This window comes from Pholcus phalangioides, unplaced genomic scaffold (genome assembly GCF_987345545.1).
Source record: "Pholcus phalangioides strain wild (caught in Gottingen) unplaced genomic scaffold, Ppha-v1.0 ptg000007l_1, whole genome shotgun sequence".
Taxonomy (NCBI): domain Eukaryota; kingdom Metazoa; phylum Arthropoda; class Arachnida; order Araneae; family Pholcidae; genus Pholcus; species Pholcus phalangioides.
Window position 1 is genome coordinate 5,751,720 of NW_028301600.1, and position 21,996 is coordinate 5,773,715.

The 21,996-nt window shown below is 36.5% G+C and overlaps 1 protein-coding gene across 3 annotated transcripts in view; it reads right to left on the minus strand.

Annotated features, from left to right (window-relative positions):
* The window catches only part of LOC149084836 (dorsal-ventral patterning tolloid-like protein 1), a 148,835-nt gene that overhangs the window by 86,464 nt on the left and 40,375 nt on the right, over nucleotides 1–21,996 (minus strand). The gene's annotated exons all lie outside the window — the stretch shown is intronic.

Consider the following 21,996-nt stretch of genomic DNA (forward strand, 5'->3'; position numbering starts at 1 on the left):
AAACACTGGGTCATGTCAATTAGCAAGTTGGACCTTTAAACATGCTATAAGTTTGTTTTTAAATCTTAAGTATAAACAGAACGACAGCCGAACATTCCCTGAATGTGAACTTAGGAGTTTAAGCTTAGGAGTTTTTTGGGAAAACGTCATGGAAACGGAAACAGAAGGGCGAAAAATTTTGTCGTTATATCTGGAAGGCTCCTTTTCATCGACGTTATAAGCAAGCTTCATTAACATTATTCTTTATGATATAATATATCATAATATATATTGGACAGATATTATATGTCCAACATATGACCCGATGGCCAAAACTGGCCCTCGGAGTCATCTGACGTGGCGTGCGACCTCAAACCCAATTTTGTAAAAATCAACTAAGTGACGCATTTACAGATCACTTAATTGACTTGCGGTGCAACTCAACATCATTTAAGTGACCCGCAGCATATTTACCGATAATTGGGCAACCAGCAGCACGGTTCCAGGGCACATCAGCGGCCCGTGGTACAGTTCCAGATCGCTCAAGTGTTCCACGACACATTTCCAGGTATCCTAAGAGACTCGAGATACATTTACAGATCATTCAATTGACCCACTACAGATCATCAAAGTGGCCCACTACAGATCATCAAAGTGGCCCACGTTAAATCACCAAAGTGGCCCACGATAGATCATTCAAGTGACACGCGACGTATTTATAGATCACTGACTTGCGGCACGGTTCCAGAGCAGCAGTTCGACAACACTCAAGCTACCTGCGACACAGTTCTAGATCATCCAAGTGGCCCATGCCACACTTCCACACATTGTTATCCGAAAAAATAATTTTGAAGAGTAGTTTACTGCTCTCCAAATTTTTGAAAAACAGAGAAATATTATTCTGTTAAAAAAAATATCTAAAATTTGGAAAAGTATTTTTTTTTCACTCCCAACGAAATTTACTAGATGTGTGTATTACCAAACACTGTTTCCACATGAGTTAAGCTACCCGTGTCGCATTTCCATATCACTACAGTGACTCGCGGCATACTTACAGATCATTTAAGTGGCTCGCGATAAATTTAGATCACTTAAGTGGCTCGCGATAAATTTAGATCACTTAAGGGGCCCGCATGCTCATAAAGGTTGAGCACTCTTGCTCTCTGAATCATCTTGGACGACAAATTATTGGCGTTATAGCCATGGTGTTGTTACAACCAAGGTCATTATAACCGAGTTTGACTATGTTATTTCAAAGTATTGGCATTAAAATTTATATGAAATTCGAAATATTTGCCATGCAGTGGACGTTATTGTTATGTACAGTGAAATCTGGCTACAGCGATACTCGATATAACGATAAATTCCTCTACAACGATTTTGTTTCTTCAAATTTTGTTTGGAATCGTTTATTGTCTAATGTTGAACTCCTCTCGATGGAACGATATCCTTTATTACGATAAATCGCCATAGAACGATATTTGTAGGAACGAACTATATATACAGGGGGATTCAGAAAAGATGGGAAAAACTTTAAGAGGTGATAGTACACACGAATACAAACAATTGTCATCAAAGCATGTATGGTCTAACACAGTGATTTTCCCAACGTGGGCGTTAACGCTCCCTGGGGGCGATGGAATGTTCCAGGGGGCGGTAGAGGCTACGGGTATAACATAGGATACTATGGGTTAGATTGCGTTGGAGCGATGGGAGAAAAAATTTCTGAAGAAGGGGCGATGAGACAAAAAAGGTTGGGAAACGCTGGTCTAACGTGAAACGCAAAAACTGCTGCTCCGCAAACGTTAAAACGGCATTCCTGTTGAAATTTATCGGGAGAAAAAGAACACCACATGCATGCAAATGTAACCTGGGAAAGAAGAACAAACCATATTTTTTGAGCAATTATTCATTAAAATTGCTTTTTCAACATATACGTTATTCTTGTGTTTTCTCCTCGTGGCCTCGGTTTTATTATGTTGTGCCCTATAGCACGTTTTAATTTCATTTTAGACCATGCATTTTTAGATGGAAATTGTTTTTTTTTTGTTTTGTGTGTACTACCACCTCTTAAGGGGTTTCGCATCTTTTCTGAATCACCCTGTATATATATATAGTAAAGTTAATAAAGTTATTCGCATTGCATTTTTCTGTATAAGACACGAAAGTGCAATACGGTAAACCTCTTTACAGGGGCACTGCATCTAAGTGAATTTTATTAAAAAACTAATCAATTAAAATTTTTTGTGGCGAATAAATCACAAAGATAAGTGCATTTTCTGATGGTACTAATAATGCCGATGCAAAAAAAGATGCCAACAATAACAACAGCATAAATTTGATCACACATAAGGATAACGCTGCCTCTCGATATCTCGATAATTTCTCTACAACGATATTTCATTCTTGACATGCAGGATATCGTTATAACGAGATTTCACTATCAATTTCTCGTGAAGAAAACGTTTGATTTATGGGGAAAAAACTAACATATTGCAAACAATTCTCTATTTTTAAAGTAAATATTTATGCTAGAGCAAATGAAATATAGAAGGACAGAATGTGCTTTTTTTTGATAATTTATAAACTAGCGTAATTTTATTTAGTCAATGAACGTGTGGGGGGAAATTTTGGATAATAATGATCTTGTCCAGTAAATAGAACATCGTAAGAAAAGCCGCTAAAAAAAAGGGCAATATTTTTTGGCTTGCAGATGTAATTTTTCTTGTGTTGAGATATATGAGATCTCTCCAGGGAATATCATTTCATTTTATGGCATGTGCTGGCGTTTGTCCAGATGCCACCGCTTATAATGTTGTTCTTTTCAGATGGATGATTTTCTACTCTTGCCAGCAATAATGTACATCTATTTTATTATCTGTGAAGAAGCTGCCATTATTTATTTTTTTCCCACGAGAAAAATTGAAAAAAAAAAAACAGTGTTTTTCATACGTCTTAATGAAGTGCCCCTAATCATATTTCTTCAATATGTACAAAAAAAAGAGAGGAAAAACTACTTAATGCGAAAAACCAATTATTTTAGCTCAACAAAACTTGGCTTTTACAATAATGCAACAGCTTTTCTTTCTTAGAATGAACATAAAATTGTGTTCTGACCATATTACCTGGAGAAAAATACGGGATATTGGAATTTCAAATACGGGACATCATCAAATATCGCCAAAAATGATGCCAAACGTAAGCGAAGTTGCCAACTATTGCAGAAATCACTAAAAAATGGCAATGACGGGAAACGAAGCATTACTGAAAATTGCAGGGGGTTAAAATAAATTCCACGAAATAAAACGTTTAACATGACAAATATGTGAGGTGAATATACTTATTCATAGTTGTAATTATCGTAGTATAATTTATGAGTTGAAACATAATTTCAATCCTTGATTTTAATAAACAAAAATCAATTAGACTGCGTTGAAAGAAAATACATGAAAAACCGGGATATTCTGACAAAAAAATCGAGACGGCCAAAATTACAGGAAAATACGGGAATGCCCCAGAAATACAAAACGTATGGTTACCCTAATTATGAATTGTATCCAGAGATATTTCCCACCGTTTTACTTTTTATTTCGTATCTCCAATTTGTAAAGATCATAGTTGGTAAGTTCGTAAGCGAAGGGTTTATATATATATATCCTGTGGTCGAATAAAAATCACCGAAATATCATAACTACTACGGGAGAGATTTAAACCGAGAATATCTCGATATGCTTGACATGTACCTGTCAGCCTAAGGGTTTAAAAACTCTAGAAAGTCAAGTAAATTTCCGTCAGGAAATGACGATGCACGCATGCATCTATATGTGTTAGGCCTATCCTTAAAAACAACTTTTCCTTTTTTAAAACTGGGTCACCGAAAGTGATATAACTGGAACTTTGCACAAAAATATTCGTTTTTGATGGGTAGGAAAAAAAAATTAACGTCTACACACCCACACTGTAGTAGCACTTTTAAAATATGGTGCTTGGACCCCGAGATTGTGAAGAGGTCTGTTGGATGTGTTTCAGATTTCAGAATACAGACCTCTCTTGAGCGATTATGGCATAAAGCATAGGATTTTTGCTACAATATGTAGAACGAAACTAACCAGCCAAAATTCATAATGCAGATGCATGAATGAAAATATTTATTTTTTAATATTTTTTTTAAATTTGACGTGAATACGTCTTTTAAATCATCTGACTATACCTGATACATTCCTAAATTTACGCTCATATCTCAGAAAGTTCGCAATGCAAATCAAAACCAATGATATCGTCGGATGGGTGTTGCGAATACAAATCCTATGATACCCCTCCGGTTTTACTACCCGTTCCCGTCCGGGCACCAGGCCCGCTCCCTGATTCGTAATGAAATTGTTTTCCGCTATATAACTTAATGATATCGTCAGATGGGTATTGCAAATACCAATACGTTGGTATCACTCCGGTTTTAATACCTCTCTCTGTCCGAGCACAAGGTCCACTGCCCTTATTCGTAACAAAATTGTTTTACACTGTTTTTGAATGTATAAGAATGAACATGGATCTTTTTGAGTAAAAAATTACACAACACCTTATACAAGAAAAGGCAACTTCAAGCTCAATTACCAGACTAAATATGTCTCATTGCACTGTAACGGGGTATAAAAGACGTATTCACGTTTAAATTCGCGGCTGTGTCGTGGCACAGCCTCTACATTTTTTTAAATTTAAATTTTATTTTTATTTATTTATTTAAATACATCAATCTACACAAAACAATACAATTACAGCAAGGTAAGACATAGAAATGTAAGACCAATAAAATCAAAACGGATAAAATGAAATTCACGGATAAAAATACAATAAATAAAAACAAGCACAAATCAATAAAAAATATGTAAGAATAAGTAAAAGGTAAACCTAAATAAAACCACCGGATCAATTAAAAATAACGATAATAAAAGTAAAAGTCCATTAAAATTAAAATAAGTACAAAGTAATTAAGCACAATCACACAATAAAGCAAGTACAGAAGTAAACATCGCTCATCAATCGGAGAGAAGTTTTTTGAATTTAAAAATAAGAGAAAGAGAGAGAGTATGTTGTGCAAATACATATATCAAATTCCTCAGGTGTAAATTGTTACATAAGCCCCCCCCCCCCCCCCCGTTCGCGTAATTCCATACCGTACATAGGATATTTTAACATGGGATGTGCCTCATTGGCTAAGATAACTATTTCGTCACACCCGATCGTGACTTCAATTCGGGCCACGATGTAATGCGCATGCGCGACGCGACATAGTTATTGGATGGCGCGTTTTTCTGGCGACTTGTTTGGCTCCAACATATTTCCTGGCCACGTTTTGATGTTAGATATACCTTATTTTACGTGCAATTGGCATGTGCCAGTTGGTATAACGGTTACAGTATGGTTGTATAATGAAGGTTCTGGGTTTGAATCCATGAAAAACCTACTCGAATTTTTTTTAATAGGGTTACCGGCGGTCGGTTTTTGGAACATTCTGTTTCAACTTATCAGTTTTTCCATATTTCCGGTTGTGGTGAGAACAGAGTTGATATTTTCAGTTCGGGGGCAGGGGGGCCCCCCTTTAACGACCGGAGGAGCGAAGCGACGTCCGAGCCCGAACGAAGTTCGGCCTACAGGGTATTTACTAATAAAGTAGTCGGAAACATGTTTTTTTGTGTTGTTATATTATATATCATTATTATTATGATAATTATGTTATATTGTATTACTATAAAATTTTAGATCCTTGTAATATTATCGCGCGAGCAGTCATAACGAAATAAAAGCGATATCGTTAATGAATCCTGGTGTTTGGCGATAAGTTGCCAAACGTAACAGCCGTAGCTCCGAATCGGTAATGTTCGGCTCTTTGGCTACTACGTCACGAGATAGGTTCGGAGTTAGAATTTCCCTCGATCTTTAATGACTTAATTGTGATCGCCAGTGAGCGTAATCCCATGGTAAGACCTGGATACATTATGGAATTGTGCCTCCCGTTCACATGGGAAAAAGCGGGTTTAAAACCCACACTTCAAGAATTTCCACCAATGACTGCTCTCCATTTCTTTCCTTACGAAGGACAAAAAGCCGTCAAGCCGGTGCTATAACTCCCAATGCTACCGCAATATTTACACATGTGAACGGGGCTTTTGAATAAAAAATCTGTTTAGCGTACAAGAAAGACCAATCGAGGTTCTAAAGTGAGTTATATAGAATAATTTATTTGACCTGGTGTTGTGTATCGTGTGACCAAGAATCCTATTTAAGACAACAGAAAAGAACAAACAATCGATATTGCCATTAATCAACCACCAGAAAAATTTCAAAAGAATGAAATTTCTTCTCTTTTGAAGACTAGTAATCAAAAAATTTTGTCAGAGGAAATGTGTGAAATAGTAATATATGTTCTATATATAAATTTCTTAAAACACAAATATCACATCAATGTATTTTGTATAATTTCAATATCATTAATAGCATTATTGTAATGTGAATTCCAAACAACAATGAATTTTCATGTTGTGATCGTATTATACTGAGTGCATAGGTAACAGGGTATATGACATTTTACTGGTGAACCGTTGGTCCTAGAGGCATACTTCCAATTAGAAAAAGTAAAATAACGTGTAGTACTCAGATATGTCATACATATATGTCATATGTCATTGCAAGGGGTTGTACAGTTATAAAAAAAAACTGTTTCTACAGTCCCCGTGTGCCCTCAAAACCCAATAAGAAAGTTGTTTCCCCGTTTTTCTTGATGCCCACTAAAAAAAAAAAAATTCCACATTTCCAAGTGCAATACTCACTCAGATATTTGAATTCGAAAAACGGAGAAAAATTGCGAAAGAACAGCATTTTAAATGCGAGAAAACCGTTGTACCCGCATTCAATGCTGTTTTTTCCTCAACTTTTCGCCGTTTTTTGAATTCTAGCATCTCAGTATAAATATTGCACTTAAAAAAGTAATATTTTTAGTTGGCATCAGCAGAGACAGAGCAAAATTTAGTGATATCCCGTATTTACGATTGCAATTTTCTGCATTCTCCTTGATGACGTATGGTGAACCTAAGTTTAGTATGAAGATATAATTTTATTTGGACCCAAGTATGGGTATTATTAACGTGAATTGCAACAGCTGAATAATTTTGTCAAGTCCACCTACGGACCACCCATGCCTTCGTCATGTACCACTTCTGGTCCACGGACCACAGGTTGAGAAACGCTGTTATAGGATATTTTATTATGTCAGTAGATGATAAATGAGCATGAGAATAAAGACCAATCGTATAACACCAAAAATCGCAAAAATCGTATAGCACCATGAAATTCAGCATACTAATACGGCATTAACAACACTCAGACAAACAAGCTTTTACAGCCGTAGGGGCCGCGGCATTATTATAGTTATCCACCATGGTGATATTCTACGGACTAATAAAACATTAATTTTCTTCCTATTCGACTCCCGAATAATAAGGAATTAATTCATTCTTCTTATGTACTTCTCACGAGGTTTGAGGCAAAGCCTTTTCATATTGCGCAAAATTACCCCAGCTTCAGGCTGATATGCAAATTTACAGACCTCTCCGGTTTTACCTCTCGATTTTAAACCTTTGTACTTTGGGAATTGTAGCTACTTTCACAAATGGCGGAAATTGAACGTTCAAACGCTACGCTTTCTTAAAGATTAAAATTCCCCATTGTTTCCTTAGGCAATGAGAGAATGCATTTTTATTCGGACCAGGAAAGATTATTGTATACGTGTAACATATGAGTTTTCTTGATTCTAATTAAGTGAAAGACTCCGTCTATAAAGAAAAACACGTCCTATTTCACCAACACAACTTGCGTTTGCTGATGGTTGAATAAACTTAAGGAAAATTTTAAATTGCATGTTTCGATAAAACATTACAGTATCATGTTTTGGAAAATGTTGGATTTGTTTGAGGTTAACATATCCCTTTCAGACTCGAGCATTCATTTCTTGAAATTGTTTTTTTTGCATTTTTGATACTTGAAAAATGCATTAAAAACATAAATGTCAGTAAATCTTTATTTTTCAAATTTTTCTCAATTTTTAAATTTTTTTGTGAAAAAATAATTCACTTTGTTCAATTTTTTTTTCAGCTAAGATGATGCAAGGTATATTTATCTTCACATACAATTTTTTCCAGAAATTCATTACTATTAATTTGATGTAATAAACTACACTTTTCCCGGAGGGACTTTTTCCTGGAAGCCACCTCAAAACCCCCCTGAAAGTTCAAATTTAAGTGCTGCCTTCCAATGAAAACCCTCAAGTTCATATTCACCATATTATTTGTAACTCAAAAAAACTTACACACTACTTTAAAAGCTAAAACGCATTACACTGCCGTGACGTGATAATCAGAGACGCTGTGAATTCTGATTCGCGGAAATTACTTTACGCGGAACTCCCACGTCACAGAATTTCCATCAGAATTCACAACGTCTCTGACATGACGTCAGTGTAGGGTGTTTCGGCCTCAAGTCAGAGCTTAACTCCCTGAGGTTGAAAAAAAAATTTACAGTTGAAAAAGTAACCCACACATTTGTGGCACCAGAGTCTGAACGGGATATGGTTATCAGAATCTATAGAGTATTTTAAAGTAACATCGATACAGTTGAGATATAGAGTTTTTCGAAAGAGAGAGAGGTTTGACTGCATTTAAACAATGAAAACCATCATTTTGATTTAGAAATGTGAAATTGTCTTCAATTGAAGAGCGGTCTTGATTTCAAGGTACTGTATACAAGGTGTCCTGTAAGTGCTAGCATGGCCCTTATCTCATCAACCGTCCGTCGTTGAGAGGTATGATTTCAGTTTAAAAAATACCCAACTGCCATTGAAAAATTACCCTATACCAGTTCTGAGAGCGGAAACACAGTGTGTCACAAAATAAAAAAAATTCTAATTTTATATGCTCTCTTTCTCTCTCCCCCCGTGCTCTAACTTCCAATTAGAAAGTTGTTTCACTGTCTCTTCTGATGACAACAAAAAAATTCTATGTTTTTAAGTGCAATATTCACAGAGATATTCGAATTCGAAAAACCGAGGAAATTTGGGAAGAACAGTGTTAAATACAGGTAAAACGGGTTTTCCTCATTTAACGCTATTCTTTCACAAATTTCCTCCGTTTTTCGAATTCGAATATTTCTGTGAAACATGGAACACTTAGAAACATGGAATATTGTTTTTTTGATGGAATTAGGAGAGACAAGGCAATAACTTTTTAATTAGAAGTTATAGCGCAGGGGGGACCCTATAAAAATTTAGATTTTTTAAAATTTTGTTACACACTGTATTTTCGCTCCCAAAATTGGTACAGGGTAGTTTTTGAACGCCTGTTTAGCATTTTTTAAATTGGATTCATACCTCTATAACGAACGGTTGATGAGATAAAGGCCGCGGTAGTTCTTATAGGACACCCTGTATAGAGGGCAGCAGTAACTAGATGCTTGGTCACCCGGGGCAAGTGCGCATTTCGGCGTCTCCTTGCATTGTTGAAGGAGAGGTTTAAGAATGAAATTTGCGCCCCTTCTGGTCCAGCGTCCGGGCCACGAGACCCGCCTGCTCCCCTCTAGTTGCGGCCCTGCCTGTATGTATATAGTGTTGGAGTCGTACTGATTTGGGAGTGTGACAGTCCAGGATAATCAAATATTTTTAGGTACAGTAAAGAAAGCAATTGACAAATGCTCTCGAACATCAATTCATCTTCATTCAATATACATTAAATCAGTGGTTTCGAAAAAAATGGGCACGAGTCCACAAAAGCTAATTTTTGGAAAACAAAAAACACTTATTTACAGACAAGTTTTCAGTTAGACTTAAGGATATTTCAGGAGACTTAAAATATTGAAGGAGCTGAAAGTTGCTGGTCGTCCCGTATATACGGGACTCAAGCGTGCACGCAGGAGGAGGAGGAGGAAGGTGCATTGCATTATTTTTTCATTTTTTCAGAAATTATTGGGGGGGAGGGGAGCTCAAATGGTCTCAGCCCCTAGGTTCTGATGCCTATGGTGGGAGGTATGTGTTATTTAAAATATATTCATAATAAAAGTGCAAACTTCATTCGGTGCAATCTTTTACAACATCCAAATACAAATACAAATACAAATACAAATACAACGCCACAACAGGCAAAATGCCCAGCGAGGTGGCTGATAAAAAGATGCCCATAAAAATATGGTTGTCATATGTTTCAAAAATAAAGCAACCCAATTAAAAATGCAATTAACACAAATTACAAACAATATATACACATGATAAAATATTATACAATGCCCATAAAGAATACTTATGGTTGTCTTATTCTAAGAATGGATAGCTTCTCGATTTACCCCAACATGTTTATCGTATTTCTTTTTAAACGTGTCAATTGTGTTACAATTTACTACCTCCGGGGGTAAGCTATTCCATTTATTAACAACCCTATTGGAGAAAAATTCCCTGCGACACCATAACCTTGCATTGTCCCTCACCAATCGATACTGGTGTCCCCTTGTAAAAGCAGTCGATTGGCGGTGTACTAAAAGTTCATGGTCCATCCTATCCATCCCATTGAAAATTTTGAACACTTCGATCATATCTCCTCGACACCTGCGTTCATCCAATGTAAACATATTCAAAAAATGAAGTCTTTCTTCATAACTCAAGCCCTGTGTGCCAATAAGGACACGCGTAGCTCTTCTCTGCACCCCTTCAACCAAGTCTATGTCCCTCTGTAGGTATGGTCTCCAAAACCTTACAGCATACTCCAGTCCAGGACGAACTAAGCCTCGAAAAAGCGGAAGAATGACTTTAGGAGAACGCGAAGAGACCTTTTTGAAAATGAGACCAAGCATTCTATTCGATTTTTTGACAACCGCTGAACAATGTTCAGAAAACTTAAGTCGCTCGTCAATGAGAATTCCCAAATCGGTGACTCTAGTTGCATCCGGGATAGTGACACCATTCAACTCGTAAGAGAACCGTGGGTTGTTCGAACCAAAATGAGCGACCATGCACTTATCTACGCTAAACGTCATGCTCCATTCATTTGCCCATGCTGCAATCTTGTTTAAGTTGGTCTGGAGCAACTCCCTATCGCTTTCATTCCCGATTACCCCCATTAGCTTCACATCATCTGCGAATTTGCTAGTAATTCCATCGATACCCTGATCGAGTTTATCGATAAAAAGTGAAAAAAGTATGGGGCCAAGGACACTTCCCTGAGGAACTCCACTTGTGACGTCTGTCCAACCAGAGAATTCCCCGTTCACCATAACTCGTTGCGACCTATCTCTTAACCACGATTCTATCCAATTCAGCAAGTTGCCCCCTATTCCAATCTCGTGTAAACGCTTCAAGAGTTTGCCATGTTGGACCCGATCGAATGCCTTCTGGAAATCAAGGTAAACAACGTCGACATTTTTGCTCTTACCCAAAGCCTTAGTCACGTAATCATAGAAGCAAAGGAGGTTAGTTACACATGACTTTCCCTTCCTGAACCCATGCTGATTATCCGACAATACATTATTCTCGTCTATCCACTTCACAAACTGCCTTTTGATGATAATTTCCAAAATTTTCGAGAGGGAGCTCGTCAAACTCACTGGACGATAATTAGACACCACTTCTCTACTACCCTTCTTAAATATCGGAACAACGTTAGCCAGTTTCCAATCTCTCGGGACGATACCCTCAGCAACACTACTCCTGTATATCTGTGCGACTGGCCCCAACAATTCATTAGCACCTTCCCTGAGAACCCTGGGATAGATATCATCTGGTCCTGGTGCTTTGCTTGCACATACATTTCTTAGAAGATTTAGGATCTCCACGTCTTCCACTTGAATATCGTTGAGCGTTTTATTACCCCATGCAACACCCGTATATCGAATATCATTATCTCCATTAAAAACCGACGCGAAAAAGTCATTGAAAGCACTACACATGCCTACATTGCTCTCTACTTTTGAGCCTCCTATCGAGAGGGGGCCAACTGTCCCCTTACATCCATTATTGACGTATCGAAAAAATGATTTTGGGTCAGAGCCAATGTTATCTGCCAACCTAGATTCAACTTGCTTTTTACTATCCCTTATCGCTTTCTTCAACAGTCTTCTTTTATCAGTAAACAATGATAGGTCACCTCGTCCACTTTTATACTCTCTGAATGCTCTTTTCTTTTCAAGATAAAGGTTCCGCACGCTATCCGTGAACCATAGAGGGTGTGATGTACAAACACGCTTTTTTCGAACAAAGGGTATGACGTCGTGCAAAACAGAGGACAGCTTCGTACTAAATTCTTCCCATTGACTTACCACCCCTACTGATTCCAACCGGTCTTTGAAAACTTCCGCTAACCTTCTTCGCAAAACATCAAAGTTAGTTCTCCGAAAACAAGGAACCAGTCTTTTGTTATCAACCTTACCCGAGGAAAAGTTACAGAGAAATCTGACGATACGATGATCACTGGAAGAAAACTCTTCCCCCACCGAAACATGTTCAACTAGATCCTCCCTCATGGTATAAGTAATATGCTGATGTTTCCGTTTTCATATCGTGAATGTAGAAATTGTACACCCACAGCTGTTTAGTGTTAAACCTCCTGTATAGGTATATGAGGTAAAGGGAGGTTTTGTGTGTATGTAGTCCAAGCAAATACAGGTAACATCGTCTTGTATTTTTCACATCTTGCTAACTTCCTTCATTTTGTTGTACAATTTTTTTGCTTTGCGTTTATGCACTAACAACTCCGCAGCAGCCACGCGTTTTGCATTATCATTCAAAAAATTACGTTTTAGTTTTTGGCCGAGTTTCTCACATGTCGCCCACATGAGGCCTACCAAACGCATAGCTAATGTTTTTAGTAAAATATTTGAGATAAAATCCATAACTATAACCTTAATTCCTTGGTACTTCTGACAGAAAAATGAATGCATTGCTTTTATAGTTAGATCAGCATTAAGATATTTAATATTCCCATTTGCATAGCAAGTTTACTTCACGGGAAAAGATTCAATATGTTCGTGGATTTTTTCATAAATTTCTCCTGGAACAAATTTAATTCTAGAGCCTTCGCTCTTACCTCTTGTAACACTAAAGAAACTAAACCAAACTACAGTAAAACAACACATAGAACAATCAATGCACAATGGAATTCTGGGAGTGCTAGTATTTCACTGAATGAATACGTGGAATGACCATTTGGTAGCGCTAACACAGATGTTTTCAAAAAGGCATGAGTCCAAAACTAACACCTATTTCAAAATAAATACTGAATTCAGTTGCCTACTACAGCCATGCTGAACATTGGATTGGTACCCCTTTTAATACAAAACGGTGTACCTAAGCCTGCAGGATATAAGAAAATTCATAACTCATTCTCGAAAAAAATATGACTGATGCCTTTTTCAAAACACAACTGATTGGTTCAATGATTCAATTGATCATTTTATGCGCTCTAAATAAGCTAGTAAGACCAAGAAATGAACGTGTATTAGACTTCATTTTGAACTGCTACACTATAACATCTACATTCGGATTGCGATTTGAACTCTTTGAATCATATTCCTGACACACAGTATAGAGTGGTTTGTGTATTAAAAATTAATCTCCAACCTCATAAATGAATAAAATTTCGAATGCACTATTGTGTGCCAAAATTAGTATTTTTATTATAGCATATATTTGATTTTTCCAGGATGTTTGAAACATCAAAATGAAGAAATCTGAAAGCATCAAGTTCTTTCCTGGTTTATCCAAAAATCCCAAAAATGAAAATTTTCTTTCCTTTTCCTTGAATTTTTGTTTCCCCTCAAGAGAAATAAAATTGAACAGTAGAGTAAGATTCAAAATGGAACCGCCGAAGTTGACAGGTGCAAAAAGGAAAAATCAGTGCTTTATTTGAAAATAAAATTCGAGACATATAGCATACGTATATGAATTGAATGTCATTCCTTACTCGCATATTCCTTTGGAAAGAACCTTCAAATGAAAAGACTATTGAGCAGTCAGAGTAAAGGGTATGAAAGGACGCATATATACCTTATGTTTGATATGAAATGCGAAGCACGTTGAAGGCTTGAAAAATAAAATTTTCCGATTGATTTTTGATTTGTTTGCGATCTAGAGAATGTGGGATCAGAATTTCCAGCCTTGCTACTATTTCACGGGTTTAAAATGAAAAAAACAAAACAAAAACATTTCACAACATTTTATATAAACAGAGATGAAAGACATCAAATACTCTCTCACTATAGACTTGAAAAAATACTTAATCGCTTTCTTATTCTGTATGTATAATTTTTGTACTTGTATTTCACCAGTCGCACATCCGCTTCCAAACAACACAAGTCCAGAATGAAAAATAACATTTTTCCACTTACATAACGTGTATTTTTGTCATCATAAAAAATGATACTAGCTGTAGTTATTCTACAAATTATAGCTGTTATATATAGTTTTCGATGATAACAGAAATGTTCGTGTTAGAAGCGAGAATAATATCATATCCAGAACTACTTCAACCACTGCTTTATAGATGTTATAAATATTATATACAACAATAATAAGATCATCTATCAGAGCTGTAGCTAGTGTAGTTTTTGACGATAACAGAAATTTGACAACTATTTTTAGTTGTGCACGTTTTGGAAGCTATATATGTGTGTGTGTGAGTGTGCATATCGAACATGTGAAATTGGTATTACGAATGCCTGAAAGCAAATACACATAAACCAATGTATTGTTTTACTTAATAATTCAAGGGCTCCGATCCATTCGAATAAAAATATTCATGCTGATTGTTTGTCAATTTGTGTCACGCTGCTGCATTTTGCATCGCTCCGAAAATATTATTTGATGTGATGGAAACATCAGAAACATTTAATAAACATACTTCCGAAACATTTCACACATTTATACGTGACACAAAAAATTCAACATGTTTTGTGCTTCCCAGGAGTACTAAAATGTGAAAACAAAAATGTTTACATTGCGTATATGGATTGTATTTTGAGCGGTTAATGTAAAGGTCTTTATCTTCCGAAATCTATTAACTCTTTGTTAATGCCGTATTAGAAATAGTCTATTTTTTTATGTCCATAGCGAAACAATGCTCCAAAGAGTTCCAACATTAACAATGAATGGGATAGAGAATTCTATGCGATATATTAAACGGGGAGAGAAGATTGTGCGTGACACTCCCTCATCAACGGCAAGAGTAAATGCCAAAAGACCGAAAACTTTTCCGTCCTGAAGCTCATTAATCAATAATTTTTCAATTACTAGAATTGCCGAAGCCATCGCGTCCACGTGGGAAATAGTTGTCCTATCGCATCGGTGTAGTCCTGCTTGCTCATCTGTAGATAAGGAACATGCTGGTAAAACTGTGATCGTTATTTTTTATAACACCGTTTTGGTTAGTTTAGTTATGCATCGAACCTGTGGGCATTCACAACAGCGCATAGAAGGTAATACGGATAGAAGTAGCTGTAAAAAATAGATACAAATCAACCAAAATAATAATGCACTGAAACCTCTCTACCTTGAAACTGACTGGACAGAAAAAATTTTCGATTTGTAGTCTTTTTGCATAAGAAAGGAAAAACATGCAAAAAATGGCGAAAATGTTAATAGAGGAAAAACAAATACTATACTATATTTACTACATACTAATAAAATTATTAGTTAAGTTACGCAATGTCCAATTACACTATATGCAAATACACTAAAATGCGTTCGAATTTATATTTTCGTTCAATTAAAACTTTATTTACATACCTTATTTAAAATAATCCGCAAGACTCAGATTGATGCATATTTTTTACTCTTTGGATCTCCACATTCACAGCCACCCTTAGGGGTGCACGACAGGTGTGGTCGCGCGAGCCCCACGGTTTGGGAGGCCCTGAACTTACGGTAATAAAGAGTTAGTTGAAAAATATACATGTATCACACAAAAATACATTTTATTTTTTAGTTAACAAGGTGTCTGAGCTTTAACTGATTTAATTCTGGAATTTTCATCAATTATATAATTATTTCTGTCATTAATTCTGAATTTTCAACTCGATTCTGGGGTTTCACCTCTCATTAGTTTTTTTATCAATTTTTATCTCAATTTTTTTGGAATTTTTCTTTAATTCTAAAATTTATATAAATTTTGAGATTTTTCTCTCATCAATTCTGATTTTTCAAAAATTCTGGGATTTTTTCCTGTCATTGATCCTAAATTTTCATCGGTGCTGTGATTTTTCCTCTCATTACTTCTGAATTTCCTTAAATTCTGTGCGGTTTTTTTCTCTCATTAATTTTGAATTTTCATCACTTCTGGAATTTTTTGATTGATTATGAAGATGTAGGTAGGTGATTTCATAGGTAAGTAGGTATTTTTCAGCATTCCTGTATATTTTGCAATAATACATTAATTGGATGGTGATTCCTCTCTCCCACCAAATGTATAAAATCGGGGCTAGAGCCCGAAATTATTAATTTCGCACTGTGCTCTGCGTCTGATAAGTTCGGCCCTGTCCACACATCTATATTCTAACAAGAGCTACATAAAATGAAGCAGCGTTTTTACAGGATGTGCGGAATTTTTAACTGTTACTTTTTCTAGTTCCATTGCTGTATTTTGATCACCCGAGTCGGCCATGCATTCAGCAATAATTTCGGTATCAGTTAATTTGCCTCTAGTTTGTAGTAAACATTGTCCATTTCCACAAAATCGGAAAATTAAATTTCTAGATTCGTTTTTTTTTTTTTTTGGTAATTCTCCAACGTTCTGAAATTTAATCTTCAGAATTCTTCTGAGAATCGTGGGAATTCCAGTACAGCACCAGATCACAGTGAACCTTCATCACTGATGAGATGACTGTTTCCAAACCCAGATTTCTTGATGCAATTTTGAATTATCTGTTGGCTGACTATTTTGCCATGCTGACAAGCCATCCACATAGCATCCACTCTCCGTTAATCATAATATCCGCCTATGATTGACAAGTTCCACCAACACAATGAGTTGCAATACGAACAGGATCCGATTTCAGCACGAGCAACATATGCATTTGCCCAAGGCCCCATGTTTTAAGGAGGTTCCGAAATTTATAACAGTATTATTTTTAGCGTAGATAAGTGCATGGTCGCTCATTTTGGTTCGAACAACCCACGGTTCTCTTACGAGTTGAATGGTGTCACTATCCCGGATGCAACTAGAGTCACCGATTTGGGAATTCTCATTGACGAGCGACTTAAGTTTTCTGAACATTGTTCAGCGGTTGTCAAAAAAGCGAATAGAATGCTTGGTCTCATTTTCAAAAAGGTCTCTTCGCGTTCTCCTAAAGTCATTCTTCCGCTTTTTCGAGGCTTAGTTCGTCCTGGAATGGAGTATGCTGTAAGGTTTTGGAGACCATACCTACAGAGGGACATAGACTTGGTTGAAGGGGTGCAGAGAAGAGCTACGCGTGTCCTTATTGGCACACAGGGCTTGAGTTATGAAGAAAGACTTCATTTTTTGAATATGTTTACATTGGATGAACGCAGGTGTCGAGGAGATATGATCGAAGTGTTCAAAATTTTCAATGGGATGGATAGGATGGACCATGAACTTTTAGTACACCGCCAATCGACTGCTTTTACAAGGGGACACCAGTATCGATTGGTGAGGGACAATGCAAGGTTATGGTGTCGCAGGGAATTTTTCTCCAATAGGGTTGTTAATAAATGGAATAGCTTACCCCCGGAGGTAGTAAATTGTAACACAATTGACACGTTTAAAAAGAAATACGATAAACATGTTGGGGTAAATCGAGAAGCTATCCATTCTTAGAATAAGACAACCATAAGTATTCTTTATGGGCATTGTATAATATTTTATCATGTGTATATATTGTTTGTAATTTGTGTTAATTGCATTTTTAATTGGGTTGCTGTATTTTTGAAACATATGACATCCATATTTTTATGGGCATCTTTTTATCAGCCACCTCGTTGGGCATTTTGCCTGTTGTGGCGTTGTATTTGTATTTGTATTTGTATTTGTATGTATTTTACACAAATTTTTGTAAATTTTATTTTGTAAAATTTTTTAAAATCAAAGGAATTTCTCTAAATCACATCATACTTTTTCCAAAGTGATCATTATTAGCATACCCTATTAAATAGCAATTTTAATGTTATACCAATCAATAATAGACTTTACACAGCATGTAAGATACATCTGTCACAATATCAACTCCAAAAATATGTTTGAATGTGTCAGGCTTTTGTTTAATTCCTCAATTTCACATCTTTTTGACCGTAAAATGATTTATGAAACGATGACAAGAAAGATGATCAATATGAAATCCTCAAACCTTCATGAAGATTCTGTATATTTGCAATGGAAAATACAAACATTTGATCTTGCAAAATTTTTCTCAGACGAAAGTAAAAGTCCGTTATAGCGAGTTAACAATCACAGGGAAAATTGTCGTTATAACGGACTTCTCGCTAAAAACGAATTTTAGTTTTTTTCTCTGCAGAAAAATATAAACGGAGGGAAAACAAACTCAATTTTGTGTTTCTTGTGTAACAAAACTTTTCACTTTGTGTAAGGCAGTAATTTCTACAACCGGAGTATTATTGCACTATAAAAGTGTCCAATAACATTTCAAGTAGAGAAAATGATTAAGGCCATTTTATCCTGTGTCCAGTTGTGTAAGATTCCAAGAAAGGAGAGAGAGCGAGAAGGGGGGGGGAAGGCATTTTTTCAAGGGAAATAACAATGATGTCAATACTAGAGGTCGTGCCTCACTTAACGAACGCGTAATTGCAATCCCTACTTTCTTAGTAGCACAAGAATCATTATCACGCCGGTGATTGGTTATTACGAGCAAGAAAGATAACAAAACGTCACGAGGGGCAGAGCTTTCGGCGAAACGGAATTTCGAAGTTCATTATCAAAAAATGAAAGCATTTTTTAGTGAATCAATAAATGATCACGAAGATGGAAAAAAAAAAATTATCGGATAAGGTAAAGAGGGAATCGAACATATGACCTTCAATACGTGTGCCCAGTACTTTAACCATTGCTCCAACTTTGGGTGTCAGATTTGCGTACAATTAAGTATATGCATTATTGAACGTCACCAACAAAAATTTCACTGAGTGACGTAATGTTTCATCACTCATTTCAGCCAATTACGATGCGCTAAATTTCTATAATGTAGCTAGGAATGTATGGATTGTTTATAAACTTACCGAGAGAGAACTAATACACCTACAGATAAAATGTGTTTCCACTTCCTATATATATATTAACCACTTTCTATAAAAAGAAAATAAATAAGATGCGTGGTCCTCTTATTTATGGGTTATGTACTGACATGCCCCGTATATAAATACCTATGAATAGGGCGAAAAAAAATTGAATAAAATGCCACTATTTTCTTCAATTTTATTTATAATTCCATTCTATGTATAATTAATCGTAAGAAACATGCTTTTTGAGAATTCCCGTTGTCGTTATAGGGAGAGAGAGAGAGAGAGAGAGAGAGAGAGAATGGTTTTGTATCTTTAAAATTAGCTCTTTAACAGTCACTTGCTAATTCTTAGGTTAGAATAGATAGATTCTCTCGTTACATGGTGTCCTGTAAGTGCTAATGCGGCCTTTATCTCATCAACTGTCCGTCGTAGAGGTACGATTCCAATTTAAAAAATGCTCAAAACGTGTTCAGAAATTACTTCGTACCAGTTTTGAGAGTAAAAATATAGTGTGTCACAAAATAAAAGATCTAAATGTTTATATGGTTCTCTCGTCCCCTAACTTTCAATTAGAAAGTTGTTGTCTCGTATATCGTAAAGTCAACAGAAAAAATTCCATGTTTCTAAGTGCAATATTCGCTACGATATTTGAGTTCGAAAATCGGAGAAATTCGTGAAAAGACAGCAAAAACTAACGGACACAACGCTCCTTTCCCTCATTTATATTGCCCTATCCCAACTTTTCTCTGATTTTTGAATTCGAATATTTTGGCGAATAATGAAATTTTTGAACGCTTTTTCAGCACTTTTTTAAACTGAAATCATACCTCTACGACGGACGGTTAATGAGATAAAGGCAAGATTAACACTTACAGGACACTCTGTATATAGATTAAAGCAGCGTAGTTTGGAAACCAGGTACTATCGTTACCAAAAAGTATCTTCTAGAAACTACAATGATGAAAAAAAAGAGAGGAAAGCGCAATTAGTTCAGACGTGCGTGACTTGCCTGCTGTCTAATTTTAGATTCGTGATTAATGGATCCGTTTATTTTCAAATTCGCTAACACTAACGAAAGTATGGAAATTATATCGCATCATTTAGAATTGTTTCATTCTTGTATCGATCGATAAATTAATGTCGAATTGCTATTATTGAATGTGTTTTTTTCCTGTTTTCAAAAATTATATTGACTACATTGATCGTGAATCGTGTTGCATAGGAGTCAATATAGAACATTATACTAATCCAGAGTTTACCACACTTTTTAAGTTCACAGCACTTGGGTGTGAAATTAGTATTTTAAAAATCTAGCTGCACACCTGCTTGATCTCTTGCATCCCACTGTGCCACGTCTTAAACAAGGGCCGCACTTGTGTAAAGGCTGGCCCAATACGTACTAAGGTTGATGGCAAATGTTGTGGCCACTCCTCCATTGGCAATGATCATCAAATGTTGGAGACTGGAAGGTGTTTGAAGGCTGGTCGGACAGACAGATCAGTACCTTCCAGTTTCTAACCCAAGTCATCCTTCCTGATTTCTCAATCTGTCTGGAAGAAGAACGTCAACAGTCACAACACGGTGACTGTGTTCTGGAAGCAAAGTCAAGTGTTCTGGAAGCAAATATTCGCCAAGGAATATTGCGCCAATCTGAGCCAGTGTGCAGCTAGCCTATGCTGATGCTGCGTATTTGCATCAGGGGAAAGGCAAATATTAGAAGCAAATATTTGCGAATGAAGCCATGACCACACTCGTGTCAAGGCTGGCCCAATAGTCATTAGCAAATATTTGCTTTCAATATTTGCTTTTTCCTGATGCGAAGTGGCAGCAGTGGCATAGGCTGGCTGCATACTGGCTCAGCTTAGCTCAATATTCCTTGGCGAATATTTGCCAAGAACAACAGAACCGGTTTTTCCAGAACACTCTCCGTGTTGGGCTGTTGGCGTTCTTTGACCAATGTGTGGGCAGACGGATTGGAAAAAGGGAAAGGAGGTGGCTGTTTTGGCTTGAGTTGGAAGCTGAAAAGTACTCGACCAACCTTCCAATAACTTCCAGCCTCCAGCATTTGGCGGTCATTGCCGATGGGGAGCAGCCACACTACTTGGCCAGCCATGGAACTTATTCGGCCAGCCTTGACATGAGTGTGACTATGGCTTGACTATTGGGCCAGACTTGACACGTATGGCACTGGCTCTACCGTTTGACGTCAGTGATATCGAAATCACCTGATGGAATGCTATGATTTACTGAAGTAGGTTTCATGAGTTTGAAACAGACCCAGCTTTGTCAAGATCTTTCCGAATACTAAGGTGCTACTGTCATTTGGTAGAAGGGAACTGCTCTGAGTGTATGTAATTGTAACTTATCGCAAAACAACGAAACTTTCTGAAACGTTTTGATGAGCGAAAATGAAACTGCTGTAATTCCAAAATTTGACGCTAGTCGACGTAGTACAGTTTTATTCTAAATTTAGCCGTTTAGGCCGGGATTACACTATAAAAGGACTTTTACAAAACTTGAAGAAAAAAAAACAACAACCAATGATCCCATTGGTTACATTATCTCTAATGTAATCGACACGCTTATTGGTTGTATTTTTCAAGCTTTATAAAAGAACTTTCCTAAGATTTTTATAGTGTAATCCGGCCTAAAACTAAAATTTTTTATTTTCGTAATCGGGACAAAATATGCTCAACACGATGGCTATTGTTGTCGACTTGTAACTACTACATGTTGAAAGACAAAGA